Here is a 17,675-nt window from a genome sequence, read left to right as displayed (position 1 = left end):
GCCCATGTATGCGCACTGCAATATTTTGATCTGCCCTCAGTAAGGCAAAGAGAAATGCTTGTGTGAAGGAGCGCAATGGAGGACACTTGGTGAATGACTTAAGATGTGTCATCTACACGAAACAGGGAACAAGGACGGAGATTGCAAGAAGTTAGATGTGGGACCGAGGCTAGCGGCACCCATTGTACCGGACTGCCCCACAGGTGAGTATAATAAAAGGTATTTTTATGTTATACAGATCAGACTGGGCATTTACATATAGCATTCTAGAATACTGAATTTAAGAGTTTACTTGTGGTGGCTGAGTTTATATGGGACAAATCTGGTGAAAGGTTCCCTTTAATCTTCAAATTGTACATTAAAGTGAAAGCTCACCTGTCACTGGTTTTCTCTATGGTCAGCAAATTCACAGAGAATCATAGCACATAAGGTTCTCAGTTTCTCTTATACCATTGTTCAAATAGAGAAAGATATGAGCAGTTAAGTGATGTGTTGAATATGTTACCATGCATAAGAAGACTGCCAAAGGGACACATCTCATATATATATATATATATATATATATATAGATATATATATATATAGATATATATAAATATAATGTATATATATATATATATATATATATATAGACACACAGTTGAAACCAGAGGTTTATATATATATAAAGCCGCACTCACTCCTCCCGGAAGAAGCGGTGTCAACCGCGAAACGGCCGTCGGAGGTCCCCTCTGGTTTGGCTTGGCTCCCCCTAACCACCACTGTACTTAGGTAAGCACACCTCCACCCTACCGTGTGGATCTGCAAAGGCTGTTCTACGGATTCTAATCTGTATACCTGGGTCCTTTACTATTGTTTTAGTGACTCCATGAATATTGTGTATGTAACTCTGTAATCAGCAAACATTGCATGTATTAGTATGGGGGCTTATTTTGAATCAGGCTTGATTTGCAGGATCTGTTATCCTTGCCTACTATTGGAATCTATGTGATTCAGCACTTTATTTATTCAGATTACCTGCAAGCTGGCCTGTTTCAGTCCCTATACCTTGATTCCACAAAAGATATTTTCAGCGTGGTTTTAAGCGACCCGGGCATTTATTTCCTCCATTTTGCTTGTTATACGTCCTCTATATAATTTGTTGATATTTATTGATATTTATAATAAATTTCTACTTTTGCACTAACACTCCTAGTGCTCTTGTTTTTTGAATTGCTCCTGGAGTGTGCTGTCTCAGGGTCACACTGGAGGGCTAACTTTATACCCTATCTGGTGTTGCCCACAATGAGACTCTAAATTATGACCATGAGGCTCTTTGTCTGGAGAGAGACAGAAAGAGACAGACAGACAAGGAAAGAGACGGATAGAGAGACAGACAGAGGCAGACAGACACAGACATACAGGGAAAGAGACAGGCAGACAGGGAAAGAGACAAAAAGAGAGACAGACAGGGAAAGAGACAGAGAGACAGGGAAAGAGACAGGGAAAGAGATGGAGACAAGGAAAGACACAGGGAAAGACACAGAGACAAGTAAAGAAACGGAAAAAGAGACAGAGACAAATGGGGAAAGAGACAAATGGGGAAAGAGACAGACGGGGAAAGAGACAGATGTGGAAAGAGACAGATGGGGAAAGAGACAGATGGGGAAAGAGACAGACCTGGAACAAGATATACCTGGAACGAGACAGACCAGAAAATGAGACAGACCTGGAATGAGACAGACCTGGAAAGAGACAGACGGGGAAAGAGACAGACGGGGAAAGAGACTTATGGGGAGTGAGACAGACCTGGAACGAGACAGACTGGAAAAGAGACAGATGGGGAAAGATACAGACATTGAAAAAGACAGATGTTTAAAAAGACAGACATTGAAAAAAACAGACAGGGAAAGAGACAGACGGGGAAAGAGACAGACGGGGAAAGAGACAGACGGGGAAAGAGACAGACGGGGAAAGAGACAGATGGGGAAAGAGACAGACGGGGAAAGAGACAGACAGGAAAATAGAAAGATGGGGAAAGAGACAGATGGGGAAAGAGACAGATGGGGAAAGAGACAGACAGGGAAAGAGACAGACAGGGAAAGAACTAGACGGGGAAAGAGTCAGACAGACAGATAGAGACAGATAGACACAGACAGGCAGAGAGATAGAGAGAGACAGAAACAGAGATAGAGAAAGACAGAGAGACTGATACAGAAACAGACAGAGAGACTGATACAAAGACAGACATTAGAGACTGATACAGAGACAGACAGGGAGACTGATACAAAGACAGAGACACAGAGACAGAAATCAGAGACAGACAGAGACAGGGAGAGGCACAGAGAGACAGTCACTATATACTAGACTACAGCTAGTATACATATATATATATATATATATATATATATATATATATATGTTAGTGTGTATTGAACTGTACCTATAAAGTTTAGTTTAGTTTTCATTGATGAACCAGCTCACCTGTTTCTTTCCTTGCATAGTGTACTAGAGACGATGAAAGATTCTTTTGTTGAATGTGCCAGAGACAGATAGGTTTTATCCCCTGATGGGTATTGCATGCTGACTTACACTGGGAATAAAGGGTTGATAAATTCCATCCTATAACTTTTTTCTTCTAGGTATGAAGCACAAAGGTGAAATTACTTTTGTCGCACACACTACAGGAACAGCGTTCTGCTTTATTCCCTGGAACACCAACCACAAACAAAGTGCTCACTTGCTCTGAATTAATTTTCATGCAGATGAAGGGTACATTACCTCAAAGATTTGCTCCCATTTCGTAAATATCTCACAGTGCTTATAACAATCATAATAAAACAAATTATTTAGAATTTCTTTAGAAGAGCTTTGTTAACTTGAATACTAGTTTAAAGAGAAAAATATCTACATTTAGGCTGGACTCACACGAGCGTATGGCATCCGATGCGAGAGCACTGGATGTGATATGCTAATGACCGCCAGCTCAGGCTCTGCTGCCAGCGTGAGCCGAGTGTCATGCGACTGTCACCCGATCTTGCAATTGGGTCACAGCTGCAAAGCTGAGGGCAGGCGATGCGGAGGAGAGGGATTGGTTAATTCCCCCATCTCCTTCATTGTCATCGTCAGCATATGTCACTGCATTGGGATAACATCCGAGTGCAGTCCGTTGTATCTCTCGCACCCATTCACTTGAATGGGTGCAAGGGATACAGCTGTAGCAGAAAATCGCAGCATGCTGCTACTTTTTTCACATCCAGATTTTGGATGCAAGAGAAGCTGACCAACTGCTCTCCCTCATTGACTAGCATTGGTCAGAGTGCAATGCGAGATTTTCTCACATTGCATTTGTCCGATCTCAAAGCTCATGTGAGCGTACCCTTACATTGTTTATCTGTCTATCTATCTATCTATCTATCTATCTATCTATCTATCTATCTATCTATCTATTTATTTATATTCTATCTATCTCTCTGTCTTTGTTCCCAATTGCATTAAATTGTATTAAAACAGCATGTCCCATCTTCTATTTAAAATGTTACTCTGAAATTTGATGGAAATCAATACCAGCAGAAGCCTCCATCTTTTCACAACATTTTAGATAGCCTCTTCTGTGGGAATGTATCCCTACTCAGGCAAAAGAGCACTTGAGAAGCTAAATATTGATATTATATGATGAGGCCTAGCTTGTAGTCAGCATTCAGGTTCCCCCTTAAGGTATTCAATGAGGTGAATATCAGGGATTTGTGTAGGCCGTTTGAACCTGTGTTTACACACTGCAACATCTCAAACGACATCGCTGTAACGTCACCGGTTTTGTGACGCAATAGCGATGTTGTTTGCGATGTTGCAGTGTGTGAAACTTATCAGCGACCCGGCCCCTGCTGTGAAGTTGTAATCGTTACAAATCGTTCAGGACCATTCCTAGGTCCTTTGTTTCCCGCTGTGCAGCATGAAGTTTCAGTGTGTGAAGACTTTGCAGAGACTTTGTTAGCAACTTCCCTTTCAAAAGGCTGCTTATCAACGTCCCCAACAACCAGCTAGGTCGCTCTGCAGGTCCGGATCGCTGTTGAGTTGTTGGCCAGGTTTGCCTGTTTGACAGCTCACCAGCGACTTAGCAGAGACTTAGGGAGGTCGCTGTTACGTCCTTTGCGATGTTGCAGTGTGTAAACCCAGCTTAAGTCTCTCCACCCAAACTCATTAACAATTCTCTATTGTGGAGTTTGCTCTGTGCACATTGCAACGGTAATGCTGGGACACCAAAGGACCTTTACCAAACTGCTGCCATACAATGTGACTCGCAGCAGTAGCCATGGACAACCACTGTGTTTTCTGCTCTTCGGAACGCTACAGAAAATTGGGATTGCTGGGTGTGTGTGATGTTGTTGGTATCATAGACACCTTCACATTCATGACAGCCATACTCTGTACTGCTTATGACCCTTTTATCATCAGGCTAAAGAAGCCAGAGAAGTGGGTAAAAACCAAGAAAGTTCTCTTTACTTGGCAACAGACTACGGTAAACAGAGCAGCAGGCATTGTACTTTAACCCCTTCACCACCTAGTTATTTTACGGGGGTTTTTTTTTCATTTTTTTCCTCCCCTTCTTCCAAAGGCCATAACTTTTATATTTTTCTTTCAATATAGAATTACGAGATCTTGATTTTTGCGGGATGAGTTGTACTTTTGAATGACATAAGTCATTCTGCCACATGTTGTACTCGAAAATGGGAAATAAAAATCCAAATGTGGAAAGAAAATGTGGCTTTTTAACAGTTTTACTTTCATATACGTGATTAATAAAATTCCGAAATTTGTAAAAAAAAAAAAAAAAAAAAAAGAATTGCACTTTTGTCACCATTTGCCAAGACCCATAGCATTTGGATTCTGGATCTAGTTCTTAGCTTGTTTTTTGCATATTGAGCTGATGTTTTTATTTTTATAATTTTTAAGTAGATACTTTGTTTTCATCACCTGTTATTGCATTTTATAGCAATGTTGCAGTGACCAAAAAAATGTCATTCTGATGTTTTGGGTTTTTTGCACTACAAAACCCATCAGATGACAGCAGCGGAACACAAAGTCAATTAAAATGTTCCTTTTTTCTTGGGTATGCTCAGGCACCCCTTCTCACCTAAACAAGGTTTTTTCTTTCCTCCATCAGATCAGCAGGGTGATTATGTCACCCTCCCTCTTAATTTTTCAAAGGTGTGTATCATGCCCCCTTTCATAATATTTAGAGGCCTACCTCAAAAATGTTCTTACAGATATAAATATGTATACTCCCATGTGTGAATGGTTTTAAGTCCCCTGCACTTAGAGTATAGGCTTTACTAGTCTTGAAGTCTCACTCTTAATAATGTTAATAAAAATTTTTGAAGCCTTTCTCTAAGTGTCTTGCAGGAGGTACCGCCTTCTAATTTTTGGCAGCCCCTGCACTTAGTGTATAAGCTTTTTGAGTCTAGGAGCCCCACTATCAAACAATTTTAACATAATGTCTATGAGGGTCTCCTTTCCATCTGATATAAAAGGTATCAGAGCTCTTCTTCCTTCTATTTTTTGGCAGTTCTTGCATTATCTGCCTTGGTTTTGAGAGTTTCAAACTCCATCATTCATAGTAGAAAATCCAGCACATCATCGTGTAAGAATTTCTTTATTTAGTACACCAACACAACATATCTTTAGGTCACATTCAACTCCTGGTCCTGATGGGGTTCCGGTGCAAACAGCACCCTTGTTGCGTTAATCACTGCCAGCTGCTGCTGTGGGCTGGCGGTAATTAAATTTAAAATGCAATAACAGGCGATCAAAATGTAGAATCCACACAAAACTGGAATAATTAAAAATGTCAGCTCAAACCACAAAAAAAAGCCATCACTCAGCCCTAGATTGTAAAAAAGGAGAACGCTACGGGTCTCAGAAAATTGTTTCAAAAGTGCTGCTCTTTTTTTGGACAAAGTAAAAGTATGCATGTTTGGTATCTATAAACTCGTACTAACCTGAGGCATCACACTGAAACATCAGTTTTACCATATAATCAACAGGGTGAATAAAATATCCCAAAAACCATTGTGCAATTGCACTTTTTTGCAATATTACCACACTTGAAACTTTTTTCCTATCATCCAGTACACTATCTGTAAGGCCTCTTTTACACATCCGTGAAAATCACCCACGTTTTTCATGGACGTGTTAAAGGTGCGTATGGCCCTCTGTCTGCTATGTTTATGGCACATTTGTTTTATCTGTGTACTATCCGTGATAACACACAGAGAACAGGAAATTTCTGCTCACGTGTCCCAGTCGCTGCTGTCTGTGGTGCTGATCTACTGTCTCCGACCCTGCCAACTCCCCGCTGCTGCTGATTTCGGCCCACAATGATTTTCAGCATTGGGAGAGTTAGTAAGTTCTGTGGGTTTTTTTTTTTTATCAATATTCCCTCCTTCGCAAATTAAACAGAACATGTCTGACCATGTCTCACACACCACATGCCAAGAAAAGGTAGTAAAATGTTAAAATTACATTTACCGGTGTATATCTATTTTCCCCTCTACTATGACATATACTGTAGTCATAGGCGATAGGGAAACATGATTAGAGATGGCCCGGCTATTAAGGTTATGTTTACAAGTTGGATTTTTTTCATACATTTTATGCAAATTAAAAGCTTATTTTCAAAGTAACAGCAAAAGCTGGGAAATGTCATAAATCTTATGAAAATGATTGTTTTTTGCTTTCCTGACTGAATTGGAAAACTGCTGCGTTTTTAAAGACATAGCATATCATATTTTTTCAGCTTTTGCAGCACTTTTTCAACATTGAAAGCAATCAGAAAGTGTAAAAAGGCAGCAAAAACGTTACGTATTACATATCCTAAGCGGTGGTGTAGGCAGTTTTTTTTTCTATGTTTTTATTTTGGCTTATAAAGAAGTCGTTACACAGGAAGGAATGTTTCTTTACACTTTCTCCTATAAAATTAACTTTATGTTTGGTTTTGTTTTGTATGTTTTATTTTCAGTCCGTAAAAGTGGCGTAATATTCTGACAATTGACTGACATTATTGCTCCCAGCAGAGGCCTAGGAGTTAGAGATGCATCCAGGCATCCTCCCCTTGATGTTTTTATTCCATTTGAGTGTGGTTTTCATTTATTTTACAAATTTTATTGCATACTATCCTCCTGGGGAGGGCGGCATTTCAGAAAAATGCTTGTGTTTCCCATTGACTTCCATTATACCCATTTCTCCAATCAAGCACGGAAGAGCGTCCTACTTGCACGATTCAAATACTGAGCATTCTGACATTTTAGTCCTCGCTCCTCACTAAATACTACCTTATATATCTTATACATAACTCTATTACTGCTTACATTATACAGAAACAATATATTTCATAGGGCAATACACAATGTTAAGCAGTCAAAAATTAACTCTATCTGAAGCTATGTCCAGCAAACCCATTAAAACTATACATGTTATAATTCACATTACATCAATACGGTTGGTGTCTTCAGGGGGAGCGTTACAGGCTGCCCACCTCTTTACAGCCATAAAGTGGGAATTAACTTAACAGTTCACTGAAATAAAATCACAGTAGGCACTGTTCTCCAGATGCATAACTAGAGTTGAGCCAGTATCTAAATATTCGTGCTCGCTATACTCCTAACAAGTAGTTTGTAATACTCATGTATTCATTCCAAATAGTGAGTACAATGCAAGTCAATGGGATATGCAAGTAATACTCCACTGATTGGGAAACGAGAGTAATTTACTCACATTTCACATTGACTTGCATTGTACTCACTATTCGAAACGAATACGCGAGTATTACACAGTACTCATTACTAGTATCGCGAACATGAATATTTCGATACTCGCTCAACTCTATGCATAACACACCAATCATAAATACATCCATCAAACAGCAGAAAACATCTTCTGCTCCTGATTTCAGAGTGGTGAACATTACACCACTCCAGCCTCTACATGGCATTATGTTTCCTAGATTTGTGTTCAGCTATTTGATCATTTCTTTAATCCCAAATTAACAGTTCTTGTGCTGATGTTGCTTCTAGAGACAATTTGTACATATATAGTATATGTCCCTGAGCTACAGCACTCGGTGATTCCTTCGTATGACTTTGTATGGTTTGTCACTTTGCTGCAGAGTTAGTTTTATCCTAAATGTTTCTACTTTACAATAAAAGTGCTCACAGTTGACCTGAGAAAATCTAGCAGGCTGGGAATTTTACAAACTGACTTGCGATAAAGGTGACATTCTATGACAGTGACACGTTAAAAATCATTGGGTTTTTTAGTACAACCCATAGCACTACCAGTGTTTGCTCTATGGGGATTGCATGGTTGTGTAGTTTATTTACTATACCAGTTTGCAAATGTTGCAGCTGAAGCCATGATCGTTCCCTAAACACTTGTAGAGTATACTAGTATTGTCTAAAATTATTTAGTGAATTCCACATTATTTCATTAGGGTTTATTATACTGCCATAGATTTTTTTTATCTAAAACTTTACCTGGTGTAAAAGTATGCCAACAGAACCAATCCCCAAACTGATAAACATGGGCAAATTATGCTAAATATTAGAAATTCTGAGCTATCAGGAGTGATCTTAATACAAATGAGTTTGTCTATGAAGATATACTGCAGATCATGTCTAGTGTGTCTTGACTCGTAGCTTGCCTGGATCCACAGACTTTTCAATCCCAAACTGAAAAAGTCCAGCAACGCAGTGATGATCCCTGTAAGACATAAATTTTAATCCATCTTGGTAAAAATGGTAACAAAAATACAAGAGTCCATGAATTGGCCTAAATGTTTCAGCAGAATATACTTTATTCATGGTTAACAGAATAGTTACAGCACCATTTGTTCAGAGAATACAATGTACCTGCTTACTAAACATTGTTACAATTGCAGTTCTCAATTTCAAGTATATTGAGATTCATGTGACCATTTAAAGAAAATCCCCCCCAAACTATACTTTAGTAGTGATGAGCGATCATGCTTGGCACTGCTCAGTACTCAATCGAGCATCGGGTTGCTTAAGAAACTCAGTGCTTGATCGAGTACAATGGGTGCTTGCGCTAAATGCTTCAGTTGTCATTCCGTTACCTACCCCCACAATCCACATTAGCAGCATGCAGCAGCAAGCAGACTTCGCCTGGCAACCCTTGTTCCATTTTAACAGCCACCAGAATCCTTATTATCCATGAGAAGCTGGCATTGCCCAACAACTTTTGTTCCGTGTGTGCCATCCAAGTATTCCTACCCCGGCCAAAGTAACCATGTGGTTAGTTCTGCTCGAATCTCCGATCTAGAACATAATTCTGTCTCTCTCTTTTCCGAAATGGTGACCAAAGAGGAACTAACCACACAGTTACTTTAGCCGGGGGGAACATTTGGATGGCGCACGTGGAACAGACGTTGCCTGGCGATGCCAGCTACATCTGGATGATAGGGACTGTGCTGGCCAAGAAGATGGAACTGAGGTTGCGGGGTGATGTTTGCTGCCTGCTGCATGTGGGTGATGGGGAATATGGTGGCTAGGGAGATGTGTTAGAGTAGGTAAAAGCCCAAATCTTTGAGAAAAATATGTTTGAGTCACGCATTGACTCCTATTGTGCTAAGTACTGGAGTCAAGCATTTCTGAGCATCTGACATGCTCAATTCGAGTACTGAGCAGTGGAGCACTTTTATGCTCACTCATCATTATTCTTTAGAGATTCTATTTTACTAAGAAATACTGTATATTAAAGGGCTAATTTATTAAAACTCGTGTTTCATACGCCAGGGTGGATCCTACATGCAGCTGGAGTAACGTGCAAAGCCTTTACATAAATCTGCCTCATTTTGCCTGTCTTTACACAAAAAAGGAAATCTTCATCAGCCAGGAGCTCTCAGTCACAATGTCTCTAGATTTCTCATGTCTATTATAGTATGGTTGTTGTGTGTACGCCATGCTCTCTTTTGAAAAGCCTATTTGTTAGAAGAGTACTAAGGTCATGGCAAAGGGCAATTAGTCACCAAACTTTGTGCAAATATTATTTGCAACAAATATTGTGACTTTTCCCACCATAAAAGTGCAATTAAGGTGATAAAATATTGCTCATGAGTTATCTAGTTGACAAGGCTTTACTGAAATACCTTCTGGTCTTGACAGTAATAATTTCATAGTCTCATAGCGTTTAAAGTTGAAGATAGACTTAAGTCTATCGAGTTCAACGCATGACCTAACGTAATATGTTGATCCAGAGGAAATAAAAAAAAAAACATGCGACAGACAGGAAGCACCACATTAGGGGAAAAAATTAATTCCCCACTCAACATACGGCACTCAGACTATTTCCCTGGATCAATGCCCAATCTCAGAGTGTAGTGCACATAACCAATGATATTATGTTTTTCAAGAAAGGCATCTAGGCCTCTCTTAAATTTTAGCAGTGAATAAACCATTACAACACCATGTCTCTTTAGTCTCACTGCTCTTACAGTAAAGAACCTGTCTGTGATTATGATTAATACTCCTTTCCTCTGCAGTCTTGGTACTGCATTCCACTCATTCCTAAATAACTTTGATTGTTCTTCTCTGCACTCACTCTAGTTCAGCTATGTCCTTGTACACAGTATTCTAAGTCTGGTTGCTCTAGTGACTTGTAGAGGGGTAAAACTATGTTCTTCTCATGAGCATCTATGCCTTTTTTAATGCATCCCATGATTTTATTAGCCTTGGCAGCAGCTGCCCAACACTGGTCAGTAAAGTTGAGTTTGCTGTCAACCCATACACCCAAGTCTTTTTCAGTGACAGTTTTACCCAATGTTTTATAATTGAGTATATAGTTGTACATTTTATTTATTCTGCCCAAGTGCATGAACTTACATTTATCCACATTAAACTTCAATTGCCATTTTTCAGCCTACACAAATCCCTCTGCAATATTAAATTATCCTACTCTGTATTAATTACCTTGCATAGTTTAGTATCATCTGCAAATATTGAACTTCTACTCTCAATACCCCCTACAAGATCATTAATAAATATTTTAAAAAGAAGAGAGCCCAATACTGATCCTTGTGGTACCCTGCTGTTAACTGTGATCCTATCTGAGTGTGTTCCATTAATAACCACCCTTTGTTACCTATCACTGAACCAGTTTTTAACCCTGTTACATATATTTTCCCCTATTCCCATTAATCTCATTTTATGTATCAACCTTTTGTGTGGCCCTGTAACTGTATCAAATAGCTTTGAAAAATCCATATAAATTACATCAACTGCATTTCCCTGATCTAGTCTGGAACTTATCTCCTCATAGAAGCTCCTTAAATTAGTTTAGCAATCAGTGGGGGTCCCAGGACCAGATCCGAATTCCATTAATCAACAGTAACTGAAAATGAAGGGACACATTTTGAAAATAAATAAAATAATAGGTATTCTGTATTTATATTCATGAATTATTTAGTTCAATTTGTTGTATTGATTCCAGTCATTCCCATACAGGATATGTAATAATTTTAAGGGATAGGTAGTCAAAGAAGCAAGGAGTGGTGTACTGATCCGACAGAAACATTTCATAGCCTCATATTAAAAGCCAGCTTGAGAGAAGATGTGTATTTTAACAAGACGTCATTCCCATGGCAACACTTACCTATTACTTTTGTTTGGTAAATTCAGTTTGTTATAGTAATTATACTTACCAAAGGAAAGGACAGACTGTATCAAACATTGCTTTAAGCAAAAAGATTGTGAAAGGATGAAAGTGATTATTATTCGTCCCTATTGTTTTCATCATATTTGGGGGAAATTATTTTTTTTTCTGTATTGAAAAGTAAATTGCACAACAACCTTTCATTTTACTTTCTCTAGGATGTGTTTTATTTTTGCTTTCCTCCAAATAGATACAAATAAATATCCTTTTAAGTAGAAACTAAGAAGATCCACGAGTAGTAATGGATGGGCAAACCTGAACTGTAAAGTTCGGGGTCCGTACTGGATACCTAGTATCCGTGCACTGTCCTCAAACATATACTTGTCAAGGAACTCTATGTAACTATTTGGATTTGGCCACCCGGATAATTAAAAAAAATAAAGGAAAAATAAATAAAATAGGGAAAACAGCAGGCGCCTTATATTTACCTAGTCTCCCATGTGGCTGTAACGCTTCTTCCAGGGCTGTTCATTACTCTCATACATATTCACTGCTTTCCCCGCCCACCAGCAGTCCTGGGTTGTGATTGGTTGCAGACAGACTGCGCCCTCACCCTGTGTGACTGCATTTGTGATTGCTTGGAATCTGCGTCTCTATACTGGTGTAAAAATCTAATATATAAAGCTGAATGTGTGTATATATGTGTGTGTGTATGTATGTATGTATGTCCGGGATTGGCATCTGCACCGTCGCAGCTACAGCCACAAAATTTTGCACACTCACACTTCTGGACCCCGAGAGCGTCATAGGCTATGTTTTGAGGGGAAATTTTAACCCCGCGCTTTACAGTTATTCACCAAAAAACCTGCCTCCATTAAAGCGAATGGAGCTGGGAGCCACAGTGCAGCCAGAACTTCAGAAGAATGCACAGCCCCGCCCTTAAATGGAATGCTGGCGTGTCACAATGCAGCCAGAGAAAGAGACAGACACAGACAGGGAAAGAGGCAGACACAGACAGGGTAAGAAACAGACATACACAGGGTAAGAGACAGACACAAAGAGACAGACACAGACAAGGAGACAGACTGACAGGGAAAGAGACAGACAGGGAAAGAGAGGGAAAGAGAGAGACAGGTTAACAGACAGACACAGACAGGTAAAGAGACAGACACAGAGAAAGAGACAGAGACAGACACAGGAAAACAGAGACAGGGAAATAGACAGAGAGGGTAAGGGACAGACAAAGAGACAGACACAGGGAAAGAGACAGAGGGAAAGAGACAGACAGGGAAAGAGAGGGAAAGAGACAGACAGGGAAAGAGACAGAGATAGATAGACAGACAGGGAAAGAGATAGACAGACAGGGAAAGAGATTGAGACAGATGGAGAAGGAGACAGAGACAGTGAGAGACAGACAGGGAAAGAGACAGACAGACAAAGAGATAGAGAGAGAGACTGAGAGATATATACAGAGAGGGAGATAGACATAATTACATTTATATCTGTTTTGTGGTTTTTGTGTGCAGAATACATTTTTGTTAATACATTCTATTTTGTTAGCAGCAGTTATTAACCCGGGCGAAGCCGGGTAGTACAGCTAGTAAATAAATAAATTTGCATAGGGTCTTCCAATATTATGATACCCAGTGATTTTTTAAATTTTTGTGTTTATTTCTTTTCTATTACAGTACGAGAAATAGGAGGTCTCATAGACACCTTTCATTACTAATCTAGAGCTTAGTAACAGCTGTGAGCTGACATTAACCCCTTATATTACTTCAATTACCACCATACCAAGGCAATCGCTATAATCCCTGTTAAGTTCAGGGATTTACACAACTAATGGATGTGACAATTCTGGGTGGCTGCAGGCTGCTCTTTTTTAGGTTGGGGGTCCAATAACCATGGGCCTCCTCAGCCTGAGAATATAAGCCACCAGCTGTTTGCTTATCATGGTTGGGTATCAAAATTAGGGGGACTCTACACCGTTTTTAAAAATGTATTTAATTAATGTTCTTACAAATCGTATATTGTCCCTCTTATTTTGATACACAGCCAAAACACGCACATGACTGTGGGCTGCAGCCTGTAGCCATATGCTTTTTCTTTGCTGAGTATCATGATATAGGGGAACCTATGCCAATTTATTTATTTATTTTTACACCACTATAGAGATACAGTGTGTGTCATTTCAAGCAATCACATAAGCTGTCTCACAGGGTGGGTGTGCGATCTGACTGCAACCAATCACAGACGCCAGAACTGCTGGTGGGCAAGGGAAGCAGTGAATATGAATGAAGGTAATGAGCAGCCCTGGAAGTAGTGTTACAGTGGCGCAAGAGACTTCATAAGTATAATGGTCCTGCTCTAATGCTCTAATCCCCTGTCATGATCCAGGAGCGGTATTCCCTGCTCCAGAGCTTCCCAGACCCGACCTGGATATGTCAGGGCTTAACTCCCATCAGCCGCATTCTTATTTCAGGAGATACTATATCTGGGTGCTGCACCTGCATTCCAGCGCTGTTTATAGTTTTGGTCTGCAGCCTGTGACTGGCTCTGGTGAGATTTCCTGTTTGATCTGATTCCTTGTTACCATGCCTTGACCTCCACCCTCCCCCATTCGTCCATCCCTGACTTCCCTCTCCTGTGATTTGTTTACCCATCCTTGTTCATCCTCCTTCCCACGTTTGTGCCTCTTCAGCCTCCGGTGTCTTCTGTTCCCTGTGCCCTTTGTGTTCCCCTCTGCATTCCTGATATCCCTGCATCTGACATCGGTTTTGTTTTCTGGCCTGATGTTGATCCTCCCTCTGCTCTTACTTGACTTCCCGGCTTGACCCTAATGCCTGACTACTCTATTGCCCCCTGGTGGTTTGCCTGTGAACTTCCTGCTGAAGTTACTCTGCTATACTTCAGCTGCCTTTCTGTTAGTGTTACTTTGACTCTCCTTCACTATACTTCTGTCACCTAGTGGGGAATACGCTTTACTACTTCTCACCAGCCTTTTTGTACAGCACGACACCCCCCTAGCCCTTTCTACCATCATTATAAAGCACAATATTCAGCTCCCCATAGTCTTATATGGGGATCGGTGTCTGAGCAGATGTTCGTCATTAATTCAGGTCCTTAAACTGTTTTTTTTTTGTTTTTTCTTTTAAAAAAAAAAATCAGGTTGGACCCATCGATCCAGAATATCTGTGGGTTCATCCATCTTTAGCCATGAGGATTTGAAATCTCCAGCCTTGTGTACTATTTAAGTAATGTTTTATATTAAAATACAAAAATTAAACCATCTTCAGTAGCAACTAGCTTTTTTTGCCATTATGTGTCTTCTTGGCACAGCCTTTTAATTCAAATATGTGCCTACATAAGAAGAATAATAAAACTAAATAACAAAACTAGGTCTTCCACCCCCTGATAATGGTTACCAGCTGCTAAAGCCATTATGAGCACAGTAACTGATACAGTGTGAGCAAAATGGGCAATATGGGAAGTCTCATACGATGTACTGTGTCCTACAGGTAAAGCCAGGGAGCCAATATGTCACCGGTGTCCTTATTATGTCACCTTTGTAGTATAATCTAGTTTTACTGTGTTATCTTAAAATAGCATGAGGTTCACTGAAGCTACTCATGAGCCAGGCAAGAAATGAGAGCTAAAAATATGATCGTCAGCTAGTGCTACAGATTGGTAGTAGGATGGTGATGTGTTTTTAAAGAATATTTATAATCATGTATTTTGGACTTTTTCATTCCTTTTGTACTATAGATATGTACAAGATCAAAAGACATGAAAATCTGTGTAACAAAAGACAATATGGCAGTTATCTATTTTGCATAATAAAAGTTAATGTTTATAATAAAATGTCCTTTCTAAATCAGGTTTTTAAGTTAAATGTATTTTTTTTTTTACATTTTTAATATTTCTTTTTTTATTTTCCATCTCATGATCTATGATTTAAAAGCAAACAAAATAACACAGAAATCTTACAATTTTCCCTCTGGCCACAAAGACCAAACCTTCACTCATACTAACTGTTTTGTTCAGCAGTCACATGGACATGGCAGCAGTAGACTGCCTCTGACCCTATTCACTTGTTGTAGAAGTAATCTCTGGGCATGCTCTGATCTAGGCACAGGTCATTGTGCAGAGAGGGAGAGAAGGTGGGCTGTGACCATCACTTATTGTGAATGATGGACCCTGCTCTATCCTCTTTCTGCTTGTTATTACCTCTCTTTCTAAGGATTTGCTCACATTAGCATAAAACTTGGATTAGTGCCATGCGAGTAAAAAAATTCACATTGCACTCTGACCAATGTTATTCAATGAGTCAGTGCTGATCAGCAAATTTCTTCAGCCGTATTCAGATACACATATTAGATGAGACTCGCCAATGGAAGTCAATGGGTGCAAGAAAAAGAATCAGAAGACTGATCATGCATGTGGCATCTAATTCTTACACAAAGGAAAAAATATATATAAACTTTAGATAAATAGATGACAGTAATATATTATATAGAAAAGATAGCTAGAATTGATAGAAATCCTGCAGCTATATAATATCCCACTCCCAGTGACATACCAATGCCTCCGCTACGGGGCTTGTGAGTCAGAGAGGCCAGGTGACAGAGCCGACACCAGGTCCATCTTGCCAACTCCCACCCAACATCCAATTTTCAATATTTTTTTTGGCATGACAGATGCCGATACACTTTATAGCAATGACGAACAGGTTGTGCTCCACTCCATCCTCCAATGTTCCTTGCTGTGTCTGAGCTCTGATGTTTCAGTTCAGCGAGTGCAGGACGTCACTACTACATGCTGCTGTGCTGAGACACGCAGAGCTTCAGAGTGCTCTCATGGAGAATGGAAGCAGCAGGGGACCAAGGAGAGGTGAGAATTATTATTATTTATTTATTTTTAATCAGTGAGTACACGGTAGCCAAAGGACTATGAGGGCGCATTAAATGATATGAAGGACTATGGGGGATACATTATAATATATGATGTACAATAGGGGGTGCATTATACTCAATGGAATTACATGGGGGCTACCTTATAATACATGGAGGACTATGCAGCGTATTACATTAAATGAGGGACTATGGGGGTGTGCATTATAATACATGAATGACAATGGGGTGCACTATTATATATATATGGAGGGATATAGGGGATACATTATACAATATGGAGGGTGCATTATTATACATGGAGCACTATGGTGTGCCCTAATATATATGGAGAGGTATGCATTATACTATATGGAAGGGTGCATTATAATGTATGAAGGGCTACAGGGTCCATTATACATGGAGGTGTAAGGGGTGCATTAGAATACATAAAGAACTATTGACGGCACATTATAATAAATGGAGAGTTATGGGGTGCACTATTATATATGGAGGGGGAAGCATTATACAATATGGAGGGTGCATTATAATACTTGTAGAACTCATGGGTACACTATTATACATTTAGGGGTATTGGGAATGCATTATACTATATGAAGAGTGCATTATAATATATGGAGTGCTATGGAGGTTACATTATAATACATGGAAGACTATGGGGTGTATTTTTATATGTGGAGGACTATGGGCTGCATTATAATACATGGAGGACTATGGAGGGTGCATTATAATACATGGAAGGCTATGGGGTGTATTATAATACATGGAAGACTATGGAGGGTGCATTATACTATATGGAGGACTATGGGGGCATTATACAATATGGAGGACTATTGTGGGTCCATTTTCTATATGGAGGACTATAAAGAGTTGCATTATACTATATGAAGGACTATGTGGGGCCCATTACTATATGGAGGACTATGGGGTGCATTATACTATTGGGGAGGACTATATAGAAAAAAAAATGAAAAAGAGCGTGCAGGTAACGGACTTGGCCACCTGATGTGTCTCCATATGGCTGTAAAAACATTTAGGATGTTCCAATTATTCACTCATATCAGTTGATTTACTCATATTAGTTGATACAAGAAAAAAATACAACGAATTACGGTATATTAG

The sequence above is a fragment of the Anomaloglossus baeobatrachus genome, chromosome 3 (assembly GCF_048569485.1).
Source record: "Anomaloglossus baeobatrachus isolate aAnoBae1 chromosome 3, aAnoBae1.hap1, whole genome shotgun sequence".
Taxonomy (NCBI): Eukaryota; Metazoa; Chordata; class Amphibia; order Anura; family Aromobatidae; genus Anomaloglossus; species Anomaloglossus baeobatrachus.
The sequence above is the reverse complement of the archived record's forward strand: the minus strand, read 5'-3'. Positions refer to the sequence as shown.